The sequence below is a fragment of the Callithrix jacchus genome, chromosome 1, assembly GCF_049354715.1.
Source record: "Callithrix jacchus isolate 240 chromosome 1, calJac240_pri, whole genome shotgun sequence".
Classification (NCBI taxonomy): domain Eukaryota; kingdom Metazoa; phylum Chordata; class Mammalia; order Primates; family Cebidae; genus Callithrix; species Callithrix jacchus.
Window position 1 is genome coordinate 78,213,614 of NC_133502.1, and position 27,057 is coordinate 78,240,670.

Here is a 27,057-nt window from a genome sequence, read left to right on the forward strand (position 1 = left end):
AAATTGGGCAAGAGGTAGGAAATAGCAAGGAGAGAAAGTGTGTCTTAGAACTAGGAATTGGATAGCTCAATTTTTTGTTTAACATTAAATTCTGGAAAAGTTTTTCCTGTGAAAAACAAGCTTATATTTTCATTGATGTTAGCTCTAAGTGTTTTACTGATAATCCTGACTCCAAGGCATTTACAGCAGTCCCAGCACCATAGTGAAGGCTCAACAAATATTCATTGTAAATTGTAATTACTATTGTAATATTTTTCTTAATGTACTTTGCAGAGAACAGTAGACTTTTTGAAGTATTTCCAATTTTTATATGTTACCTTTTACTTCGTAATTGTCTTTTTATACTTTTGTAATAATGTCTTTAAATACTTTAGAACAGTGATCTGTTTTTCCACGGGAGAGGCATGGTTTGGGGATGAAACTCTTCCACTTCAGATCATCAGGCATTAGATTCACATAAGGAGCTTGCAACCTAGACCCCTTGCATGCACAGTTCACAGTTGGGTTCACACTCCAATGAGAATCTAATGCCAGGCTGGGCGCAGTGGCTCATGTCTGTAATCCCAGCACTTTGGGAGGCCTAGGTGAGTGGATCACCTGATGTCAGGAGTTCAAGACCAGCTTGACCAACATGGTGAAACCCCGTCTCTACTAAAAATAGAAAAAAGTAGCCAGGTGTGCTGGAGTGTGCCTATAATCCCAGGTACTCAGGAGGCTGAGGCACGAGAATTGCTTGAACCTGGAAGGCGGAGTTTGCAGTGAGCAGAGATCATTGCCACCTGCACTCCGGCCTGGGCAACAGTGTGAGACTCCATTTAAAAAAAAAAAAAAGGAGAATCTAATGCTGCTGTTGATCTGACAGGAGGCGGCACTCAGGTGGGAATGCTCACTTGCCTGAGGTTCACCTCCTGCTGTGTAGGGGACCCCTGCTTTAGAAGTGTTTCTAATTGTAAAAAGTTACTTTTTAGTTGGTAGCGTATTTTTTATTAGCAAGAAGAAGGCATAGATTTTGTGATTAAATGATTAGTATGCAAAAAATAATGAACCCGTTGAATGCCTAATTGAGTTTGGCACTGGCTCAGTGCTAATCAGAGAAAACTTCTCTTACCTACAGATGTGGTCCTGCCCGTTGGCTGTTATAACCCATGGCAGACCTTACAGAAATGACCACTAACATTGAGCCACATAATGTGCACATATATCAGAGTCGCTTCTAAGCAGTGTACCTTTAATCCTCATTTCGTCTTCCCAGCAATTCCCTGAGTTAGAAACAAACTTGTATCATTTCCTTTTCAGAAAGAAAAAGACTGAAACTCATTTACACAGTTGGCAAATGGTAGAGTGGAATTTGAACTCACTGCCCGACTCCAGAGCGGTGCCCTTAATTACCACTATACAGCCTCTTTCTGATACCATGCAAACCCTGTTGGTTGCCTACCTAACAACCAGTCCCCCTGTCTTCCTTGCTGTAAAATCTTGATTTTGTGTGGTTGTTTACCCCTCCCTATGTGTCTATGTGAAGGCGAATCTGGTCCACATTTCTGTGAATTCATCCTGGTTCATCTAAGCTGATCATGGTGTTCCATTTCTCCTTGCCAAGGATTCAGTTAGGCAGGGACATTTGACAAGATTTTGGCCACGGGAATATAAGGAGTAACTCTCTGCAGGCTTCTGAGACAACTTTCTTCACAGAGAGAAATAGACATGCAAAGAAGGACACCGGTCTTCCTCCCCTGACCTGATCACATCTAGCAACATGGCAGCCATCTAGTACCAGCCTAGGGATGACACCAATGCCAGGTAAGGCACAGCTGAGAAAATGGTGGTGAAGTGGAGCTCTGACAGTCTATACCTGGAGGTGCCCATCCCTGTGCCTTTCATTCTGTGAGAGAAAAAGACCCATCATCGCTTAGGCCAGTTTGAATTGGCTTTTCTGTTACTGGTAGCCAAAGGTGTGCTAATTTGGAGCATCCTCAGAGGTGTGCCTTGGCAGGCAAAGGGTGACTAGTATGCTGAGATCTAGATGCCCTCACCCAGTAGATATGAAAGGGACCTACACCCATTACCTCTGCCACTAGGAGCCTCCTTTAATCAGGGAATATGCAGATATTTTCTCTTTGTATCATGGCATTTAAAAGAATGGGAAACATTGTCCTAACTGATCAAAAACATATAATAGAAATGTTATGTGTCAGTATGCATCAGTAATCAAAATATTTTAAAGAATGAACATATGTTTCCAAGAAAATGTCTTTCACCCTTCATTTTTTGGGCTGGATGATCCCTCCAGACCTCGTTCAAGTATAATTTCCTCTGAAGAGCCTATCCCAACTTCAATGACCATTCCTTGCCCTTTCTTCAGAAGATTTTTAATATTTCTATTATAATAATATTTCTATTAGCCCTTACATCACTGTGATTTGATGACTGGTCTTTCAAGTCTGTCTCTGCCGGTGAACTGTAAGCTCCTGAGAGAAAGTAGTTCCTTGTTGAGAATGGCTGTCAGCTTGGAACAAGCTCAATTGTAGTAGCAAAATGAACCTAGATGTGGTAGTCATACTAGATACTGCAGCTCCTAGGATACTGATTGTCAGTCCTAGCTGCTTTTTAACCACACTCATGATTCCCATACCTGGAAGTGGTGATTTATTTGGCATGGGTGCTTTAAAGGCCCCAGTGATACCCATGTGCAGTCAAGTTGGGAAGAGAGTTGCAGGAAGAGAGTGATATAGCCAGAAAGAAAGACAAGAAAGACCATGAGAACTGTGATGACAGTAGATATGAAGGGGACCAGCAACAGTAGGTGTCACTGGATCCAGAGAATCCAACAAAGAGCTTGTCACAGAAACCCTGATGAGAGATCATGAATCCAGAACAAGGGTGGACCCAGTAGATGTAATAATTTGAGCAGCTGCTATGGGAGATGAGCTATGCCAGTGTCATCTTAGGGCTTGCCCCTCATCCTGCCTACACCAGAGAAACTTTTTAAAAATACAGGTACTTAGGCTAACATACACAATCTGTCAGAGTGCATGGCCTGTAAGCAGGGTGATGATGACCAGAGGTCAGTGGCATGAGACCATTGACGGAGGCTTTTTTTAATTAAAAACAAAAAAAAACAAAAAAAACAGGGAGTGGATCCTACCCCAGAGATTCTGATTAAATTGATCTGGGATAGATTCTAGGCACCAGTACTTTTAAATTTTTTTGCAGCTCCCCGGGTGATTTTAATGAATTGCCAAGGTTGAGAACTACTGCCATAGAAGAATAGCAGTAGGATTTGACCCTAATTCAATGTTAGTATCACAGATTTCCTGACTTGAGGTGTCAAGGAGAGCTTTGCATAGACCGAGATGGGAAGAGGAGTGGCTGGGAGTTGGGCATAGGGTGAAGAACATGAAGTGAAGATAGATACTTCTTTATGAAGTTCAGTTTGAATTAACAGTGGGATCTGAAATCACAACTGTTGGGCTGTGTGTTCACATAGGCCTAAGGTAAGCTGGAATACTGAGAGCAGAGTTCCTCCATGTGGCTCATAGACCACTGGGGATCCCCCACCCCACCCTACCCCAAAGTCAGTTAGGAGATCTGAAAATGCTTTGGCAGGTTCAGAGGAAAAATCAGTGAAGTTATTTTATTCTCACATATTAATTAAAAATTGTGTGAAGCGTTATTGTTATAGGAATCTCAATCCTTAAGATTATGTATATGCCAGAAAGAGTGTTGATCACTTTGTCTTGGCTAATATTGGGTCAGTTGAGTGCAGTTCATCTCAGCTGATATATTTTTCCATTATCTGCCATTATTATTCACAAATTTTCATTGATTATAGGTATTCTATGCCAATTCCAAAAAATAGCTCAATGGCTCAGTGTTAAAGGGTAAAAGTAGAGATAGAATGAGTCAGGTAAATACTAGAATTCATAAAAATATTAGAACTATAACTAGTGACTAGGACTGTAGTACAGATACAGAAATGTATATGTAGTCATTGAGATAAATTATTCCTTTGAGTAGAATGATTTAACACAACCAGCCAAAAAGGGAAAAAATAATAATGACTGTCTGAAATTAGATTTTACTGAACAAGGCTGGGTGCAGTTGCTCACACCTCTAATCCCAGCACTTTGGGAGGCCGAGGTGGGCAGATCACTTGAGGTCAGGAGTTCAAGAGCAGCCTGATCGTCATGGTGAAATCCCATCTCCACTAAAAATGCAAAATTGGCCAGACGTCGTGGCGCATGCTTATAGTCCCAGCCACTTGGGAGGCTGAGGCAGAAAAATTACTTGAACACAGAAGGCAGAGGTTGCATTTAGCTGAGATCACACTACTGCACTCCAGCCTGGGCAACAGAACGAGACGCCATCTCAAAAAAAAAAAAAAATGTTATTGAACAAGCAGTCCATTCAACCTCACCTCACTGTGTGCTGTCCTTTTATCAGATGGTGACATGAAGTCATGAAGCTTTTCTGTTATTTTTAAACACAAAGATAAGCCTATTAAGTATTTCCAGAACATATCCAAAGTAGTGATTTTCAAAATGAGATTTGAAAATGTTGAATTTGAGATTCTACAGTGATACCGGAAATGAGGTAAAAATGTCAGATGCAATAGTCACAGCTCTACCCCACACAGAGAGAACAAGTCACAAGTCACACTACTATTGGAAAGCTTGGTAAGACTGGCTTTACAGTTAATGATGAGTTTAATGTGCAGAGAAAGCAGAATAGGGTATTGGCAGAATCCTTCATCAGACAGATATCATGTAATATTCATGGTACATGCATGGAAAAGCAGTTACTCTCATAGGTAGGTGCTAGCAGATCTTTTAGTTCACACTTTAGCAGAACTAGGGATGTGCAGATTATCAATCACCTCTTAGCATATGCACAGGACTTACATGAAAGAGAATTGCCTGATGCGTTTTGTTCAGTGAAAACCCACATCATAAGAGAAGACTGCTTTGTTCAGTTTGGTTAATGATTATATTGTGAGTCATGAAGGAGAATGAAAAAGGTACATTGGAATCAGTGGCAACCAGTAAGAAAGGACAAAAAGGACATTGTTACATGACTCAAAAAGTTGCATTAGAATGTGATGGACGGCAGTATTATATTTTCAGAGAGCAGTTGGTGGTCTGTACTGTGCCTCCTGATGCTGTAGTTGAAGGAAATACTGAAAATGTGACAATTTCTTATAAAAATGAAGAACATGGGCAGCAAGTCTTGTACCTGAGGCAAAGGTGCCTCACAAAAGATTTTGGAATGTGGTATGAGTTAAAAACATGACACTCACCAGGATCTGTAAAGGCCATTTTTATCATTCAGGAGGCTTTCTCAAATGATGTGCTATTTTAAGACTGAACATTATGGGGAGGACTCAAGATGGCGCTGTGAGAACAACCCAGGATTGGAGCTTGCGTTGAGTCTGCGGATTGGTGAGTCGGAGCTGGATTTCCAGACTGATCTTTGTTGCCCACGGAACGGGGAAATTCCCAAGTGAAGAGGAGACGCGGGACGCCAGGCAGAACCTCCACCTGGCGAAGCCGGCAGCTGGGGTGGCGGCGGCCGGCCCTGCCCAGCGCTTCCCACAGGGCGCGCTTGTCCGGGTGCCCTGTTGAACCGGCAACCGGAGATGTGAGAGGTCTGGACTTGAGACTGAGCTAGACTTGGACAGTGGGCCAGCCCAGGGGATTGCAGGGACAGAGCGTTAGGGGTGGCCTAGTGGGACGAACAAAACCGCAATTTCAAACAAGCCCCGTGCAGACGGCCCGAGACGCTCTGTGGGGGAGGGGCGTCCACCATTACCGAGGCAACCCGCCCCAACTGAGATACACGCCCATTGCTGACGCAGCCAGCCGTTGCCGAGGCAACCAGTCCCTACTGAGATACACGCCCACTGCTGACGCAGCCTGCCGTTGACGAGGCAACCACAGAGAGACTCCGCCGCAGGGCGTGGCGGAGAACACAGCAGAACAGCGGAGCCAGGGCGAGCCTCACAACAGCAGGGCGGAGCCTCCGCAGGCAAACAGTGGCTAGTCTGCGTCCTAACTGGGCAGGACCTCAACGGACATCCAAAAATAAAGCCCAAACCCCTCAACACAGAGGATTTGAGAAAAAAAAGGGTTTTTTTAATGAGGTCTGTTGCAGCAGAATCAAACATAGCAGCCTAACAGCCCGGAATGAACAACAGAGCTCACAGCTCAGCAATTGAGCTCCTATAAAGTACAAACTGTCTCCTCAAGCAGCTCCCTGACCCCTCTATATCCAAAAGACTGACATTAGGCAGGCATCATCCTGGGACAAAGATAGCAGAAAAAGAAACTGGTAGCATCCCTTGCTGTGCCACAGCTGCTAGAGTTGCACCCCAGACAAGCAGGGTCTGGAGCGGACCTCAGCAGTCGTACAGCGAAGGGGCTAGACTGGTAGAAGAAGAAACAAGCAACAGAAATACTTCATCATCAACATTCTGGGTGTCCACTCAGAGACCCAATCAAAAAGTCAGCAACTACGCAGAGACGACAAGCGGACAAATCCACAAAGATGGGAAGAAACCAGCGAAAAAAGGAGGAAAACACCCGAAACCAGAACACCTCGCCTCCTAGAAAGGACCAAAACTCCTCACCAGCAAGGGAACAAAGCTGGACGGAGAATGACTGTGACGAAATGACGGAATTAGACTTCAGAAGGTGGATAATGAGAAACTTTTGTGAGCTAAAAGAACATGTATTAAATCAATGCAAAGAAACTAAGGAACTTGAAAAAAGATATGAGGAAATGATAACAAGAATGGATAACTTAGAGAGGAATATGAATGAATTAAAGGAGCTGAAAAACACAATACGAGAACTTCGCGAAGCATGCACAAGTTTCAATAGCCGAATTGACCAAGCAGAAGAAAGAATATCTGAAGTCGAAGACCAACTCAATGAAATTAAACGAGAAACCAAGATTAGAGAAAAAAGCGCAAAAAGGAATGAACAAAGTCTCCAAGAAATGTGGGACTATGTGAAAAGACCTAACCTACGTTTGATAGGTGTACCAGAAGGGGATGAAGAGAATGAATCCAAGCTGGAAAATACTCTTCAGGACATCATCCAGGAAAATTTCCCCCACCTAGCAAGACAGGCCAACACTCAGTTGCAGGAAATACAGAGAACACCACAAAGATATTCCGCAAGAAGAGCAACCCCAAGGCACATAATCGTCAGATTCAACAGGGTTGAAATAAAGGAGAGAATACTAAGGGCAGCCAGAGAGAAAGGTTGGGTCACCCACAAAGGGAAGCCCATCAGACTCACAGCAGATCTCTCGGCAGAAACACTACAAGCCAGAAGAGAGTGGGGGCCAATATTCAACATTCTTAAAGAAAAGAACTTTCAACCCAGAATTTCATATCCAGCCAAACTGAGCTTCAGAAGTGAAGGAAGAATAAAATCCTTTGCGAACAAGCAAGTACTCAGAGATTTTGTCACCACCAGGCCTGCTTTACAAGAGCTCCTAAAAGAGGCACTACACATAGAAAGGATCAACCAGTACCAGCCATTCCAAAATCACACTGAATGCTAAAGAGCATCAACATAACGAAGAATCTACAACAACTAACAGGCAAAACAGCCACTTAGCATCAAAATGGCAGTATCAAATTCACACATAACAATATTAACCCTAAATGTAAATGGACTAAATGCACCAATCAAAAGACACAGACTGGCAAATTGGATAAAAATCCAAAACCCATCAGTGTGCTGTATACAGGAAACCCATCTCACATGCAAGGATACACAAAGGCTCAAAATAAAGGGATGGAGGAAGATTTACCAAGCAAATGGAGAGCAAAAAAAAGCAGGAGTTGCAATTCTCATCTCTGATAAAATAGACTTTAAAGCAACAAAGATCAAAAGAGACAAAGAAGGGCATTACATAATGGTAAAAGGATCGATACAACAAGAAGAGCTAACGATCCTAAACATATGGACCCAATGCAGGAGCACCCAGATACATAAGGCAAGTTCTTAATGACTTACAAAAGGACTTAGACTCCCACACAATAATAGTGGGAGACTTTAACACTCCACTGTCAATACTAGACAGATCAACCAGACAGAAAATCAACAAGGATATCCAGGGCTTGAACTCAGACCTGGAGCAAGCAAACCTGATAGACATTTACAGAACTCTCCACTCCAAATCCACAGAATACACATTCTTCTCAGCACCACATCACACCTACTCTAAAATTGACCACATAATAGGAAGTAAAGCACTGCTCAACAAATGCAAAACAACTGAAATCATAACAAACAGCCTCTCAGACCATAGTGCAATCAAGTTAGAACTCAGAATTCAGAAACCAACCCAGAACCGCACAGCTTCATGGAAACTGAACAACTGGCTCTTGAATGTTGACTGGGTAAACAATGAAATGAAGGCAGAAATAAAGAAGTTCTTCGAAACCAATGAGAACGAAGACACAACATGCCAGAACCTCTGGGACACTCTAGAGGAAAGTATATAGCAATAAGTGCCCATATGAGGAGAATGGAGAAATCCAAAATTGACACCCTATCGTCAAAACTGAAAGAGCTAGAGGAGCAAGATCAAAAAAACTCAAAACCCAGCAGAAGACAAGAAATAACTAAGATCAGAGCTGAGCCGAAGGAGATTGAGACACGAAAAACCCTTCAAAAAATCAATAAATCCAAGAGCTGGTGTTTTGAAAAGATCAACAAAATAGACAGACCACTAGCCAGATTGATTAAAAATAAAAGAGAGAACAACCAAATAGATGCAATAAAAAATGATAAAGGGGAAATCACCACAGATTCCACAGAAATTCAAACCATCATCAGAGAATATTACAAACAACTCTATGTGCATAAACTAGTAAACCTGGAAGAAATGGATAAATTCCTGGACTCCTGTGTCCTCCCAAGCCTAAACCAGGAGGAAGCTGAAACTATGAATAGACCAATAACAAGGTCAGAAGTTGAGGCAGCAATTAAGAGCCTACCACACAAAAAAAGCGCAGGTCCAGACGGGTTCACAGCCGAATTCTACCAGACACACAAGGAGGAGCTGGTACCATTCCTTCTAAAACTATTTCAAACAATCCAAAAAGAGGGAATCCTTCCCAAATCATTTTATGAGACCAACATCATTCTGATACCAAAACCCGGCAGAGACCCAACGAGAAAAGAAAACTTCAGGCCAATATCCATGATGAACATAGATGCAAAAATCTTCAATAAAATATTGGCAAGCCGATTGCAACAGCAAATCAAAAAACTTATTCATCATGATCAAGTAGGATTCATCCCGGTGATGCAAGACTGGTTCAACATACGCAAGTCTATCAACGTAATTCACCACATAAACAGAACCAAAAACAAAAACCACATGATTATCTCAATTGACGCAGAGAAGGCATTCGACAAAATTCAACAGCCCTTTATGCTAAAAACCCTCAATAAACTTGGTATCGATGGAACGTATCTCAAAGTAATAAAAGCTATTTATGACAAACCAGCAGCCAATATCATACTGAATGGGCAAAAACTGGAAGCATTCCGCTTGAAATCTGGCACTAGACAAGGATGCCCTCTCTCACCACTTCTATTCAATATAGTACTGGAAGTTCTAGCCAGAGCAATCAGGCAAGAAAAAGAAATAAAGGGTATTCAAATAGGAAAGGTGGAAGCCAAATTGTCTCTATTTGCAGATGACATGATAGTATACCTAGAAGACCCCATCGCCTCAGCCCAAAATCTCCTGAAACTGATAAGCAACTTCAGCAAAGTCTCAGGATATAAAATCAATGTGCAAAAATCACAAGCATTCATCTACACCAATAACAGACTTAAAGAAAGCCAAATCAAGAACGAACTGCCATTCGCAATTGCTACAAAAAGAATAAAATACCTTGGAATACAACTCACAAGGAACGTAAGGGACCTCTTCAAGGAGAACTACAAACCACTGCTCAACGAAATCAGAGAGGACACAAACAGATGGAGAAACATTCCATGTTCATGGTTAGGAAGAATTAATATCGTGAAAATGGCTATACTGCCCAAAGTAATTTACAGAATCAACGCTATCCCCATCAAGCTACCATTGACTTTCTTCACAGAACTGGAAAAAACCACCATGAACTTCATATGGAACCAAAAGAGAGCCCGCATAGCCAAGTCAATTCTAAGCAAAAAGAACACAGCGGGGGGCATCACACTACCGGATTTCAAACTATACTACAAGGCTACAGTAATCAAAACAGCATGGTACTGGTACCAAAACAGAGATATAGACCAATGGAACAAAACAGAGGCACCGGAGGCAACACAACATACATACAACTATACAATCTTTGATAAACCCGACAAAAACAAGCAATGTGGAAAGGATTCCATGTTTAACAAATGGTGTTGGGAAAACTGGCTAGCCATGTGCAGAAGCAGAAACTGGACCCCTTTCTGACACCTTACACTAAAATTAACTCCAGATGGATTAAAGACTTAAACATAAGACCTGGCACGATAAAAACCCTAGAAGGAAATCTAGGCAAAACTATCCAGGACATAGGAGTAGGCAAGGACTTCATGAACAAAACACCAAAAGCATTGGCAACAAAAGCCAAAATAGACAAATGGGACCTAATGAAACTCCACAGCTTCTGTACGGCAAAAGAAACTGTCACTAGAGTGGATCGGCAACCAACAGAATGGGAAAAAATTTTCGCAGTCTACCCATCTGACAAAGGGCTGATATCCAGAATTTACAAAGAACTCAAACGGATTTACAGGAAAAAAAACAAGCCCATTCAAAAGTGGGCAAAGGATATGAACAGATACTTTACGAAAGAAGACATATATGAGGCCAACAATCATATGAAAAAATGCTCATCGTCACTGGTCATCAGAGAGATGCAAATCAAAACCACATTGAGATACCATCTCACGCCAGTTAGAATGGCGATCATTAAAAAATCTGGAGACAACAGATGCTGGAGAGGATGTGGAGAAAAAGGAACACTTTTACACTGTTGGTGGGAGTGTAAATTAGTTCAACCATTGTGGAAGATAGTGTGGCGATTCCTCAAGGCCTTAGAAATAGAAATTCCATTTGACCCAGCAATCCCATTACTGGGTATATATCCAAAAGACTATAAATCGTTCTACTATAAGGACACATGTACACGAATGTTCATTGCAGCACTGTTTACAATAGCAAAGACCTGGAATCAACCCAAATGCCCATTGATAATAGACTGGATTGGAAAAATGTGGCACATATACACCATGGAATATTATGCAGCAATCAGAAATGATGAGTTCGTGTCGTTTGTAGGGACATGGATGAATCTGGAAAACATCATCCTCAGCAAACTGACACAAGAACAGAAAATGAAACACCGCATATTCTCACTCATAGGTGGGTGATGAAAAATGAGAACACATGGACACAGAAAGGGGAGTACTAAACACTGGGGTCTATTGGGGGGAAAAGGGGAGGGCCAGTGGGAGGGGGAGGTGGGGAGGGATAGCCTGGGGAGAAATGCCAAATATGGGTGAAGGGGAGAAGAAAAGCAAAGCACACTGCCATGTGTATACCTACGCAACTGTCTTGCATGCTCTGCTCATGTACCCCAAAACCTATAATCCAATAAAAAATTAAAAAAAAAAAAATCTGGAAACAACAGATGCTGGAGAGGATGTGGAGAAAAAGGAGCACTTTTACACTGTTGGTGGGAGTGTAAATTAGTTCAACCATTGTGGAAGACAGTGTGGCGATTCCTCAAGGCCTTAGAAATAGAAATTCCATTTGACCCAGCAATCCCATTACTGGGTATATATCCAAAAGACTATAAATCGTTCTACTATAAGGACACATGTATACGAATGTTCATTGCAGCACTGTTTACAATAGCAAAGACCTGGAATCAACACAAATGCCCATCGATGATAGACTGGATTGGAAAAATGTGGCACATATACACCATGGAATATTATGCAGCAATCAGAAATGATGAGTTTGTGTCGTTTGTAGGGACATGGATGAATCTGGAGAACATCATCCTCCGCAAACTGACACAAGAACAGAAAATGAAACACCGCATATTCTCACTCATAGGCGGGTGATGAAAAATGAGAACACATGGACACAGAAAGGGGAGTACTAAACACAGGGGTCTATTGGGGGGAAAAGGGGAGGGCCAGTGGGAGGGGGAGGTGGGGAGGGATAGCCTGGGGAGAAATGCCAAATGTGGGTGAAGGGGAGAAGAAAAGCAAAGCACACTGCCATGTGTGTATCTACGCAACTGTCTTGCATGCTCTGCTCATGTACCCCAAAACCTAAAATCCAATAAAAAATTAAAAAAAAAAAAAAAAAAGACAACATTAAGATCTTTAATGCTAAGCACAATTCTGTTATACGTATGTGAGGGCAGAAACAATCTTCTGGTTTCCAACTGTATCCCTAGTGCCAAGCAGTGTCACCAGTAGCTATTAAATATTTGCTGAATGAATGGATTTTTATTCATTAGTCAAATAAAGCACTGATGACATACTGTAGGTTATGTTTTAAAATGACATCCAAATGCTAAAATATGCTTGCCAACTGCAACCAAAAAGTAGGTTACACATCTATTTGTTGATTTCTCTTCCCCGATGGAACAGTCAAGCTAGCCTTCTTGCTTTTGAATTTAATGTGCTCATCAATTTGTTTGCCATAATAAATGTGAAATCAACTCATAATTTGTAGAACTATGTTGGATCCGATCATCCAAATGTATCTGACAGAGCCACCAAACAAGCTCTACATATGAGTTAGGATTTTCTAACTTAGAAGAAATAAAAAGTAAGAAAATGAACTACCTGGAGGACAACTCAAACTGTTTGTCATTATACATATAACAAATGTATGTAAAATGTCAGATTGTATGCATACTCTAAACAGTACTGTAAAGAGTATCATCCTGCTCACAGATATGAGCCTGTTCTTTAAAATAACTTTAGAATTAGCCTATTTTATTTTATTTTTGTTTTGAGACAGTTTCTCTCTGTCACCCAGGGTGGCATGCAATGGCGTGGTTTCTGTTCACTGCAACCTCCACCTCCTAGATTCAAGTGATTCTCTTGCCTCCCAAGTAGCTGAGAGGCACCCACTGCTATGCCCAGGTAATTTTTGTATTTTTAATAGAGATGGGATTTTGCCACATTGGCCATGCTGGTCTCACGCTCCTGACCTCAGGTGATCCACCCACCTCAGCTTCCCAAATTGCTGGGATTACAGGCATGAACCACTGCGCCTGGCTGTGTTTTAGTTTTAGAAATTGTGGGGCATCTTGTTTATAATTTGCCTAGAACTGGTGGATGGCATGTGGGTCAAATGCTCATTTAGTTTGGTAAATGATGGCTTACAAATAGAACATACTTATAAATTATCCTTATATAATATACAAAGTCACAGGTGTCCTCTTCTTAGATTCTGGGGTTAGACTGAAAGAATATATATAACAAAGGACAGGCATGCTACTATTATCAGATGTCACCACTGACGAAGTATTAGAATAAGAACCCCAGCAATGGGACTTATATATAGGTTTCTTGCCTGGAGTTGCTCACACCCTGAGTTCTGTCTACCAAGGCCACAAAGAAGCTCCTCTGGGCACCAGGTCTGGGGTGGAGGCACAGCAGCAGAGAGGTTAATGCCCCTGAGCATGAATGGCTGGGAATGGGCCACATCTTTGCAGTTGACTCAGGCCACGTGTTCATAGACCAGCATGCACACATCCACACCTGCTGAGTGTCTGCACTTATCAAGGTATAGTGTCAGCGCAGTTTCTCTCTTCAGTGTGGCTGGTAAGGGCTTGGGTATAGAAGCTAAGTAGTTAAAATAAAAACAATTTGGCCAGATAGCTATTTACCGTTGACAAGATCAAGGGGAGGCCAGGGTAAAAGAAGCAGCAGAAAGCTGGGTGGTGGCTCACACCTATAATGTCAGCACTTTGGGAGGCCAAGGTGGGAAAATCACCTGAGATCGGGAGTTCGAGACCAGCCTGACCAACATGGAGAAACCCTGTCTCTACTAAAATATAAAAGTTAGCTAGGCGTGGTGGCACATGCCTGTAATCCCAGCTACTTGGGAGGCTGAGGCAGGAGAAGCGTGTGAACCTGGGAGGCGCAGGTTGCGACGAGCTGAGATGGCACCATTGTATTCCAGCCTAGCCAACAAGAGTGAAATTCCATCTCATAAAAATAAAAAAAAAAAAAACAGGCTGGGCGCGGTGGCTCATGACTATAATCCCAGCACTTTGGGAGGCCGAGGCGGGTGAATCACGAGGTCAAGAGATCGAGATCATCCTGGTCAACATGGTGAAACCCCGTCTCTACTAAAAACACAAAAATTAGCTGGGCATGGTGGCATGCGCCTGTAGTCCCAGCTACTCGGGAGGCTGAGGCAGGAGAACTGCTTGAACCCAGGAGGTGGAGGTTGCGGTGAGCCAAGATCTCGCCATTGCACTCCAGCCTGGGTAACAAGAGTGAAACTCTGCCTCAAAATAAATAAATTAATTAATTAAAATTTTTTAAAAAGCAGCAGCAGGAAGATGATAGGGGATGGCATCTGTGTAAATATATTGCAGAGAACTGGGAAAATGCAGTTTGGGTGAAGTGACTCATATGATAGATTCAGAATGCTTAAACATTAAATTGCCTCTAAGAAATAAAAGGTAGCTTGTAATTCATTATTTAAGCTGGTAGACACACCTCTAGCATCTGAAATAAACATGGAGAGGCCAAGGGTTCACTCATGGCCCAGCAGAGGTACTAGAGTAGGATCTAATAGGCCTGAATTTGAATCCTAGCTTGGCCACTTACCAGCTGCTTGTCCTTGGGGAAGTGACCTAACTTGTCTTGGCCTCAGTTTCTCAACCGTAAAATGGGGCTGTTGAACTTAAAGTTCTTTCCTGCTCTGGACATATTATCATAAGTGAAGAAATTTAACATTTTTCCAAATGCTTCCCAAAGCTGCTCTGGGCTCTCTGAGAAATATCTTTGCTCAGGACATTTTCTTACATGGAAATATCCTCACCCTTCTGTCTCTGAAGATTCAACAACCTTAAGTCAGCTCACCTAATTTCCTCAACCATCTTTTCTCTATCCCTCTCATCATCAAACAGTTCCTTTTATATTCTCTTACAGCAGTTCTTACAATCATCATTTCTTCAACTGTGTTTTAACTGCTGTGAATTCACCTCATGCATGTTCATCTTAAACTGCAGAGCCATACTGACAACAGCTTTGGAAATTTCTGATTTCCTTTGGTAGGATTGATCTCCAATGACTTAATATTCCTTTCCCATCTGGAAACTGAATGGGATAATAGCAAGATGGCTGCTCTGGCAGGTGCACATTTTCCCTGTCTTCTGGGAGGAGAGATTGAGAGTATGTTAAAATGTGTTTCTTCACAGTGTGTCTCACCTTGTAAATATTATTTGACTTCTTAAGATGTTAAAACAAGTCATTAAAAAATTACACTTCTACCTGTCTATCTTATAAAATTACAGACTGTCTTAAAGCAGAGTGAGTTATCAGTCTTTCAAGGCAAACCCTAATATATGATGCAGAACAATGACCCAAAGTGATGATAAAAGGTGAACTTGTGAGTACATGCTTATAATTTCATGGAATATGATTATTTCACCAAGCAGATCCTTGTCTACTACAGGTTATTTATACATTAAGACATTATTTATGTTCATTTTCACGTATGTGCTGGACTTCGAAGGTTTGTTTTTTTTTTTTGAGGTGGAGTCTTGCTCTGTCCCCAGACTGGTGTGCTGTGGCGCAATCTTCTCTCACTGCAACCTCTGCCTCCCAGGGATTCTCCTGCCTCAGCCTCCCCGAGTAGCTGGGACCACAGGCATGTGCCATCATGCCCAGCTAATTTTTGTATTCTTAGTAGAGACGTGGTTTCACCATGTTGGCCAGGATGGTCTTGATTTCTTGACCTCGTGATCTGCCCACCTTGGCCTCCCAAAGTGCTGAGATTACATGTGTGAGTCACCATGACTGGCCAAACAAAGCATTTGTTTGTAAGACACAGGATCTCACTTCATTGCCCAAACTGGAGTACAGTGGCATGATTATAGCTCACTGCAACCTCCAGCTCCTGGGCTTAAGCAATCCTTTAAGCTAAGCCTGTAGCTGAGCCACCACATCTGGCCAGAAGCATTTCTAGTGCTAATTTGAAAAAAAAAAAAAAAAAGCTTTTGGAACCCTGGTTGTTACATCATTTCTTCTTTTGATATTTGGATTCCTCAGTGCTGATTCTTGGCCTAGGGGATGTAGAGTGAAGATGGTGCTAAGAATGGAGGTGCTGTGTTTATCTGTGTCTGAAATGTCTGGAGCTGTACAAATGGGGGAAGTTGGGAGTAAAACCTTTCCAGATGTAAACCTCTGTGTTTTAGCAAAATAATGTTATGGATTCCATATTAGTTTCCTGTGTCTGCTGTAACAAATTACCATAAACTTGGTGTCTTAAAACAATGGGAATGGATTCTGTCACAGTTCTGGAGGCCAGAAGACTGAAGTCAATATGACTAGGCTAAAATCAAGGTGGCAGCAGGCCCATACTCCCTCCTGAGGTTCTAGGGGAGGATCTCGTTCCTGACCTCTCCCAGCATCTGGTGGCCACTGGTATTCCTTGTCTTGTGGCCACATCACTCCAGTCTTCAAACCAACATCACCGACATATTTGCTATGGACTGAATGTTTATATTCCTCCCAGAGTTGATGTGTTTAAACCCTAACTCACCATGTGATGGGATTGGAGGTGAGGCCCTTTGGGAGGTGATTAGGTCATGAGGGTGGAAGGTGGGACCCTCATTAATGGTGTAAGTGCTTTATAAAAGACATTGAGGCTGGGCTCTGTGGCTTAGGCCAGTAATCCCAGCATTTTGGGAGGCTGAGGCAGGTGGATCACTTGAGGTCAGGAGTCCGAAACCGACCTGGCCAACGTGATGAAATCCTATCTCTATTAAAAATATTAAAATTAGCTGGGCATGGTGCTGGGCACCTGTAATCCCAGCTACTCTAAGGCTGAGGCAGGAGAATTGCTTGATTCTGGGAGGCAGAGCTTGCAGTGAGCCAAGATCGCAGCACTGCACTCTAGCCAGAGTGAGATTCCATTTCAAAAAATGGACATGGAGGTGGAGGTTGCAGTGAGCTGATCATGCCACTGCACTTCAGCATGGGCAACAGAGCGAGACTCTGTCTCAAACAAAATGACATGAGAGCTTGTTTTGTCTCTCTGTTCTTTACCATGGGAAGATGCAATGAGAAGATGGCCATCTATAAACCAGAAAGAGTGCCTTCAGTAAGAATCTGACTGTGCTTAGCATCCTGATCTCAGGTTTCTAGCCTCCAGAAATGTGAGAAATAAATTTCCTTCTATAAGCACCCACTCTGTGGTACTTTGTTTTAGCAGCCTGAACTAAGACCGTCTTCAAGTCTCTCTCAGTGCAGTCTTTACATTCCCATGTCCTCCATCAAAACTTCCTTTGCCTCCCTTTTACAAGGACATGTGTCCATCCAGATAATCCAGGATAATCTGCCTAACTCAGGATTCTTATTAATTTAATTACAGCTGCAAAGACTCCCACTTATTTTTCTTTTTTTCTGTTTTTCCCATATAAGGTAACATTCACAGTTCCAGGAATTAGGATGGGAATATCTCTGGGGGCCATTTTTCAGCCTTTCACAGACTCCATTTGTTCTATATGAATCAAGTAAGCATCGAGGCTCACTGCCTCTTATATCTTCTCTCAGCCTGTTCCATTCTCATGTGATCTGATAAGGAGTTAAGGGCACCAGCTTTGGAATCCCTTTTGTGCCACTTACCGATTCTAGGTCTGGGGCGTGTTGCTTAAGGTTTTTATGCTTTTGTTTGCTCGACTGTAAATGGCAGACACTATTATACTCAAGTTTTTTGTAAACTAATTAATAAATAAATTCAACAGACATTTAGGACCTCCTATATACTCAATACTATATTCTTTGGCTATAGTGATGAACAAATAGATACAGTCTGTCTTCAAGGGGCTTATAGTCTAGTTGGAGAGATAGATAGTTATTAAACAAATATCCTCCAAAAAAACTTGTCAGTGCTAGGTGGGAGAAATGCAGGGTTAGAGGAGAGGCTCCTGGGAGGGCCTTGAGGCAGGTGCCTCTGAGGCAGTGATGTGGAAGCTGAAACCTAAAGGACAGTGGTAGGTAGTGATTGAAAGCAGGTTGGAACTTTGGAGTACCTGAAAGAAGTGTTCATAGAATCTATGAAGATTGGGGCGAAATGAGATTGGTGAGGGAGGGAGTCAGACCAAGCAGGGGCTCATATAAATCCGAGCTTCATTCTGAGCATATTGGGAAGCCCAATGGGTTTAAGCAGTGGCAAGGGTGGGGACAGGGTGGGCAGGTCGTGACCTGGTTTATGTTTTGACAGGATTACTCTGGCTTCTGGCTCGAGAATGAATGGATAGGACAGGAGTAGTGGCAGTGGAATGGTGAGATGAGTGGAGGTGTGACCGCAGTCCAGGCAGAAGATGAAGGTGGCTTGGACCAGGGTGGAGAGGGTGCTGGTGGGAAAAATTGGAGAGTTGCAAGATATGCTCTGGAGAATGCAGGACTTGAGAGTTTTATATGGGAAGATGTTGAGGAAGAGGGAGCTGTCAAGGGTGACTCCCAAGTTGTTGGGTTCTCACTCTGGCTAGTTCATTTTAGATAAATAAACCTCCTAGGGCATCAGTGTCTTCATCTACAAATCGGAGGCAGTCACACTCGGTGCTTCTTGCAGTTCCTTTCAGCTTCAGTATGCTGACAATGCTATGAAATTCTTTGGTCTTGACCACCTGGCATCTGCTGTGGCCAGCTGGATCTGCTTCAGAGGGGCTGATGAACCAGAACTCTGCATATGGGTGGCAGTTTCTGGTGTCTGGTGAAAGCTGACGCACGGGGATCTCTGGCCAAGGCAAATTGTGGCTCTTGAGGAGGCCTCATGACGAAGGGGAAGGATGTGGTTTGAGGGCAGCACCAGCTGCCTCAAACAAGCATGAAATCCACTGAGCTTCAGAGGACATTGCAAGTGAGAATGATTGTTTATTAATTGGTGAATTATGATGATGTGGGGCATATGGAGAAATGGTGATGGGCAGAAAAGAAGATGAAGAGAAACATTTACTGGTTCTTTCCTGTTGTACTGACTTAGAGTCGTCATTAATGCTGCAGTGAGTATTAGGGATGGACCATCTCCATTCGAATTTCCTTAATTTACAGATTAAGCAACCAAGGTCAACAACGACTTCCGTGGCGACAGACCCAAACTGGCACTCAGGTCTCCTTATACCTGGCCTGTGCTTTCCTGCTCCACCAGGCTGCCAGGGGTTGTTCCCATGAGCTGTTTGAGGCCCAGTTTTGGAAAAAGAGCCATTTGGTTTCATTTTTCTTAGAGCAGACCCCAGAGATGTTATTTACTGCTCCGAACCCCCAGTGTAAAACCACTGAATGTAAGTTGTTTTATGCAGGCCCATCTCATCAGCCAGCACGTGATGAGTAGTAGACCTGGCCTGGATCCCACCGCCATCCTGCCAGGTAACTGCATGGTCCAGGCTCCTCAGTGCTTCTGTAGGACCTGCTCTTCTGAAGCACACTCTGTGAATGAAGGCTGCACCACATCTTTCATGAGACTAGACGGTGCTCTTGTCTTCAAAGATTTTTGTTGTTTGGTTGGATTTTAAAAACTCAGCAATGGCTTTGTTCATGAAAAGCAGCTTATTAGGAAAGTTGCTGCTTCATCCTGTGATTGTGGTTAGTTTGTGAGTAATTGAATTCCCTGGCCTCCTCTTTGGAAGCAATGACTGGTCATTCTGTTGCTTTATTACTATTTCACAACATAGGAAGCAGAGCACACCACCTCTACCTAACAGTTTAACTTGAAACACCTCATCGGAGTATGTGAGTGAGACTTCAGATGTGCCTGTTGCATAGTAAGAAGTATGTTTTTCTCAAAGTCACTGGGCTGGCTGAGCAGGATCCCTACAGAAAAGCAGGATCCTTGGGCCTTGGGCATACCTCAGGGCGATACTCAGGGACGTCTGAAAGAGGTCAGGCCTGTGTTAGATGCATGGCAGGGAAGCTCTGGAGCAAGGATCCATCTCCCAGATGTGGGGTGAATGGTGAGGTAAGTCATCCTTTAAAGGGACTCTTTTCAAGTCTGAGAGACCACATCCTGAGCAAAGGGAGGGCTCTGTTTCCACAGGCCACACCTCTGGTTGACCTCCTTCCAGTCTCCTTGAACATGCTGTGTTCATCACTGAAACAGCGGTTTGCCTGTGGCTGGTCCCCACCCTGAGGATGCTCAGCCAGTTGCCACTGCATCTCCAGGTGCCCCTCCTGCAAGGCCCAACTCAAGGACCAGCGCCTCCCTGGAGCCTTCCCCCAGAGCCCCGTCCTCCCCATTTTTGGTTTTGAATTCCATCCCCACTTGCAGTCACACTGCACAGTTTTGCACTTTGTTGCCTCATATTGTTTCCTCTGGATGGGTGTGTCAGGAGAGAGGTTAGGTGGTTTGTACATGTCCTTTCTCAGTGGCAAACTTACTAACTTCCTAAGGACGAGGCCTCAGTCTTGAACTTCTTTATATTCCCCCATAGTGTCAAGCTTAATTCTGGGGACAAAGTATATGCTCACAAATACTTGATCATTCACTAGAGAAAAGTTCTCAGTCTGTTTATAAAGTAATAGATTTTAAAAGACACACATAAAATAAGCCGGTCTCAGTGGCCCATGCCTGTGATCCTAGTACTTTGGGAGGCCGAGGTGGGTGGATCACGAGGTCGAAAGATTGAGACCATCCCAGCGAACACAGTGAAATGCCATCTCTACTAAAAATACAAAAAATTAGCTGGGCATGGTGGCACGCACCTGTAGTTCCAGCTACTCGGAGGCTGAGGCAAAATTGCTTGAACTCGGGAGGTGGCGGTTGCAGTGAGATGAGATTGTGTCACTGCACTTCAGCCTGGGTGACAGAGCGAGATGCCATATCAAAAACAAAACAAAACAAAAGACACACATAAAATATACATGGACATTTTTTTCAAATTATTTTCTTTCTTTCTTTCTTTTTTCTTTTCTTTTTTTTTTTAATGGAGTTTCACTCTTATTGCCCAGGATGGAGTATGGTGGCTTCATCTCAGCTCACTGCAACCTCCACCTTCCGGGTTCACATGATTCTCCTGCGTCAGCCTCCCAAATAGCTGGGATTACAGGCGCACACCACCACGCCCAGCTAATTTTGTATTTTTAGTAGAGATATGGTTTCACTATGTTGACAAGACTAGTCTGGAACTCCTGACCTGTGATCCACCTGCCTCAGGCTCCCAAAGTGCTGGAATTATAGGTGTGAACCACCACACCCAGCCCAAATTATTTCCAAAACTTAATGGTAAAATTTAATTTGGTTGCACATGAGAGGGCACTTGAAATAATGACTGAAGTAAGATAGAAGTTTCCTTTTTTCCCCTGTGTGAATGAAAGGCAGAGATAGAGAGGCCAGGGTGGAGTGGGAACCTGGGTTACTTCTCTTGTGCTGCTCTACCATCCTAGCCTATTATTTTTTTCCCTCTTTCGCTCCTTCCTTCCTTCCTTCTCTTCCCCTCCCCCCTTTTCCTCCATTAGTTTCTTTTCATCTCACTCTGTCTCCCAGGCTAGAGTGGAGTGGCGCAATATCAGCTCAATGCAACCTCTGCTTCCTGGGTTCAAATTATTCTTGTGCCTCAGCCTCCTGAGTAGCTAGGATTCTGGGTCTGTGCCACCATGCCAGGCTAATTTTTGTCTTTTTAGTAGAGACAGGGTTTTACCTTGTTGGCCGGGCTGGTCTCAAACTCCTGACCTCAGGTGATTTGCCCTCCTTGGCCTCCCAGGTGTGTACCACCACACCCAGCTAATTTTTGTGTTTTTAGTAGAGATGGGGTTTTCCATGTTGGCCAAGCTGGTCTTGAACTCCTGGTGATCCACTTGCCTCAGCCTCCCAAAGTGCTGGGATTACAGATGTGAGCCACTGCGCCTGGCAATAGCACATGATTTTTCATTCTCAAGGTCAACTCATAGTACACAATGGCTTTTGGAGCTTCAGCAAGTGTGTGCACATTCTAGGCAGCAGAAAGGAGGAAAGAGAGAAGAGCTAGCACCAGCTGTCCTTCAAGGAGCTTTCCCAGAAGCTACTGCAGAATACTTTTGCTTGCCTCTTACCAGTTCAAACCTAGCGACACTTAGCTGCAAGGGAGGCTAGAGAAAATAGACTTTATTAGAGCCATTTATTGAGTGGAAACTTTCGGATACTAAGGAAGAAGGGGGGAAATAGCCAGATACTCTGACACGGGGGCTAATTTGGATGAAGTAAGGTATGTTGAAATAACTGTCTTTTTAGCCTTATCAGACCATTCATGAATTCCTCAGTGATCCACTTTTTTGCATCTGCTATGTTCTATGATAATTATTGGAGATAGAACAGAGAACAAGACAGATATGGCCTTTACTCTCAGAAAAATGACAATTCAACAGGGGGAGACAAAGAATACACTGGAGAACAAATAAATGAATGAGATAATTATGAGATAATAGTAAGTACTATAAGAAAAAAGTCACATGGCCTTGGTTTGAAAACTTTTCCATTTATTGGATATCACTCAGAGTTGCTTATTACATGAATGAGAGATTCAGTCTTCATCAAAGCTATTTTGGTTTCTCTTTTGGATTGTGCCTGTAAATGTCTGTGAACTTTTTAGAGGGGGGAAATGTGTTAAAAATTGCTTTGCTGGACCATTCATGAGAGGATTTATTTAGACTGGAAAGTTTTACTCTGACATTTCTAAAAACTTTGTATCTGAGTATGTTTATATTAATTAAGGTTTTATTTATATAATATGAATGCACATTTTCAGGAGCCATTTATTTAAACATGTAAAGACCATTAAGAAAAGTGTTGTCAGTAATAGAAGACTTCTAATGGTATTTGTTTAATAAAGCAATGTAATTTATAAAATACTTAGAAAAATATTAATGTTTTATCCATTTTTCCCAAGGTAGGAATTTTTATTTCCCTACATTTCATACACAGTGGTATAATTCAGTTATTTTAATTTTATAATAGGTTGCTATTAGAAACAGATATGCCTTTGCAGAAAATTTTTTTAAAAAGGCAGTAAAACAAAGAGCCATCAGCAACACTTGTGTGCCTTTGATTTGATGTTCTTTATAACACTCCACGTTGATTTCTGGAATCTTGTACTCAAATTGCTTAGGGTTAGGAGATATTTTATACAGTCTTCATTAGCACACACTTGTAACTTTCTAGTGTCTAACACTAATTTTCAGCTATTTAAATCCATGGTTTATTATCTCCTAATTATGATGAAGACCAGAATGTGGAGAAAAAAGGAATTTGCATTGTTTGGAATATCTTTAATTAAGAAGTCTTAGAGAATGGTTCTGGATTTTTCATTTAAAAATGTTAATCAACTGCAATAAACTCTGTGCTGATGACATGTTTAAAACAAATTAGGACTTAGGAAAAAACAGGAAATTTGACCAAACTACTCTTCCTAGTAACGGGTTTTGTGTGTTTTTGTTAAGACCATCACAGCTTGTTTTAATTCTTTTTTTAACTACCTTTCCAAAATTCGATCTTGTGTTTCTTCACAGTTTTATATACAGCTTTTATTTAATAACCTCTCTTCACTTCAAATGAACTGATTTCTGTAATAGAGGAATTATAAATGCAAGGAATCTGTAATGAAATTGAAATGCTGCATTTCAGTCCATAGGCATATTGGTGTTATAAATTGCTAATTAGTGAGTCTTTTGCTAGGCTAGCGCTTAAACTGCTTTCAAGCCCACTTTTAATTGGTAACATTACTTGGCATTTTGTAGGGTGGAAATGCCTTTTGGTAACCATTCTTAGCCTTATTTTTATATTCTTAATTTAAACTTGACCCTTTGTTGTCACTGTAATGCAGGAAACCATTTCTGTTTAATCTTGGACAGCTGCATATGTTTAGGGACTATATGCATAGGTTCTCACAGAAATCCGACCTAAAACAGACAGATGTTGGAACTCTTATGTAAAAATCTATTCTAAACAATCTGGGCTACTGCTAGACAGGAATGCCAAACATTTCCAACCACAAATTATACTTGATAATAACCACCTTGATAGCAGAAAGCAACAGACCTCCCTTCCACAACATGATCTGGAGGAAGATAACAGGTCTTTGGGATTTTAGCTTAGATTTGCTACTTTTACAGAAGATTAGGCCCATAGCAAATGGCATCGATATGAAAATTAGAAGTTATTAATTTACATACAGAGATTCTCCAAACACAAAAGTCTCTATTCTCTTTTTCCATATAACTGGACCATAGCAAGGAATTCCTGACTGTGAAACAGGAGTCTGCTTGAAGCCAGGCAGGCCGAGCACACAACCGTGTGGCTTGAGAGGGAAATGGACGTGCACGCCCTTTTCAGGTTTCTGAAATCTGTGTATTTCTGAAGAATCAGTTAAATAAGCTCATGGGTGTGTTTTATTTTGTGAAATATGGGGCATGCCAGTTATGAAATGGGAACTCTGAAATGTGATACATCCATCTTAACCAGCTCAGGGTTTATTCAATTCTTCCACCCCTAATCCTATTAACTGTCATGCACAAAGGAAATACAGGACTCCTCTCTGATGATTCTACCCAGGCCTCCTGGCATTTAGAAACCAAATTTGAAATTTTACAAATTAAGTCTGCTATTTTATTAAAAACTAATCATAATAATGTTTTTAATGAACTAATAGGTTTTATTTGTAAAATTTAAACTCTGAAGATAGCTTCAAGTATCAGTGAAGCTACCTTTCAAAAAAAATTTTAGATTAAGAAAAGGCATTGCATTGATGATTTCAGTCACTTTGTAGAATTTGAGGATTTTTTAAGAAAACAACTTATTTGAATATGGAAAATTTTGGTGTGAAGTATGTCAAATGTAAATCTTTTTCAAACCAAATCTTTGGTTTTACTTTGTTCATTTGTTGATTGAAAATATAACCAGCATCAATGTAACCAGTGTTCCAACTGGATTTTTTTAGACTATTTACTTAAGGGATTTTGAAGATTTTGGTGACTCATAATCAGTTTATAAAATGTGAGGATTTTTTAATAGCAGCCTTATTTAAAATAAGTCAAAATGTTGGTGTGAAATGCATGAAACTTATTTCTGTCTGTATGTCATTTGGACGTAAATCTAACCCAGAAAAATTTCAAGATCTAATTATGATGCTGTGGGAAGTTAATCTCATTTCAGTGAAGATGAGCTAATGACACATTAGTCCATATTGTATTATATACTTTCAGTCTGCTGCCTGCTATTTTGATTAAATTTACTTCCTACCATTCAGATTTGAATCAGCAAAGCCTTTCTGTTACTACCTATCAAGTTTAAAAAGCCTTTCTCTAAAATTTTGAAGTGTTTTAGATTTTCATGACTTATAAAATTTTATCCAACCCTTACTGTGAAATCACAGAAGACATGCAACTATCCCCTTTCTGTTTAGAAGTACTTGCTACTTCCAGGTACCAGGCTGTAGTCAGCACAGCCCACTCTCCACTGAGGTGGCCTGGAATGTCTAGTCATTTCAGTTTACATAACAGTTTCCCTGGGCTGTTTGCTTTCAGAGGTCACTTCAATGTCAGCCTCTGCAGTCCACACATAAGTCTGCCTGTTCCACACGATTTGCAGAAGGAAAGAAAATACTGTATCTGAGGCATTCTTCCTACTTTCCATAGCTTGTATTCTTTGAATGTGCATTAAAAGAGTGACAACATTCACATCATACACTGAAGAGTAGATTTGTTTTTCTGTCTGATTTCTTATTCTGTCAGACTCCTTTCCTCCCTGGAAGACACCTGGTTTTCCAGCCAGAATCTCTGAATGCTCCCTTTGCAAACACCTTGGCCTAAAATTCAGAATGAAACTTGATCAGCACCCCTTATCATTCTTCAGAAAGTCTTTCCAGCCCTGACAGAATCTGTTCTGATTCGGAATATCAGGGAACATTTCTTAGTGAATAAACCTGGCTTCTTATGTACTGGTATAGTCACTTCCCTGTAACTAGGTAATTTAAGCCAGTTGCCTTTCATTTCAACCATGTCAAAGTATCAAATGAAGCTATAACTTCAGACCAGCCAGGAAAATGAGAGGCCGGACAGTAACATGTTTATAATATAAATCCTTCCTGTTTCCTCAACCCATGCTCCCCTGGCTGTTTTCCATTCTGACAGAACACTCTAGAGATTTGCCTGCAGACAGTGACCACCAATTTAAGGATTTGCTGATGACTAAGAAAAATTCCAAAGCTGCAAATGAACGAATCCAATGCTGAGTAAAACAACTGGCCAAAATTACGATTTCCTAGGCTACTTTAGCATGAATGGTCATAATAACTGGGACAGCAGGCCTGTATCACTCATTCCCTAGTAAAGCAGCTCGGAGGCCCCAGGTGACTTACTCTTCTTTTCAGACTGAGATGTACCAGAAGTTGTGAAGTTCACCAGTGTGGGGAAGGCAGTTGGCTGGGAGTAAGAATACTTGCAAATCACTTAATCTCAAGGACTGTGCTAGCTGACCTGAGAAAATCTATTTTCTTCAATTTTAGATGTAATACAGCTACCTTGTGTTCACTTTGAGTCTCACCAAACTCCCATGCATTGAGGGTCCACTGGAATTCTTTGTACATGGGCATTTTGACTGCTAGTGTGGATGAGGTGGTGGGAAATGGTGGCAGATACACGTAATTTGTGTGTTCCATATTTTCTTTTTGCACTGAGCTTCTTTGCTTCCATGCATGCTCCATTGCCACATCAGATTTCACTTACAAAGCATAGGTCCAAGGATAACATTAACAAGAGTTTCAAGACAATGACAGCATAGCATTAAACCAAGTGTGGGGTGAGTGGAGCCCTGTGA

General features: G+C 41.9%; 1 protein-coding gene and 1 long non-coding RNA gene across 36 annotated transcripts in view; both read left to right on the forward strand.

Annotated features, from left to right (window-relative positions):
* AOPEP (aminopeptidase O (putative)) overlaps nt 1-27,057 on the forward strand; it is a 449,451-nt gene that overhangs the window by 135,578 nt on the left and 286,816 nt on the right. The gene's annotated exons all lie outside the window — the stretch shown is intronic.
* Nucleotides 1-27,057, forward strand: part of LOC144581591 (uncharacterized) — a 65,147-nt gene that overhangs the window by 2,643 nt on the left and 35,447 nt on the right. Inside the window, exon 2 of the long non-coding RNA XR_013532627.1 lies at nt 1,693-1,800. This is a non-coding gene — a long non-coding RNA (uncharacterized LOC144581591). The remainder of the gene's footprint in view (nt 1-1,692; nt 1,801-27,057) is intronic.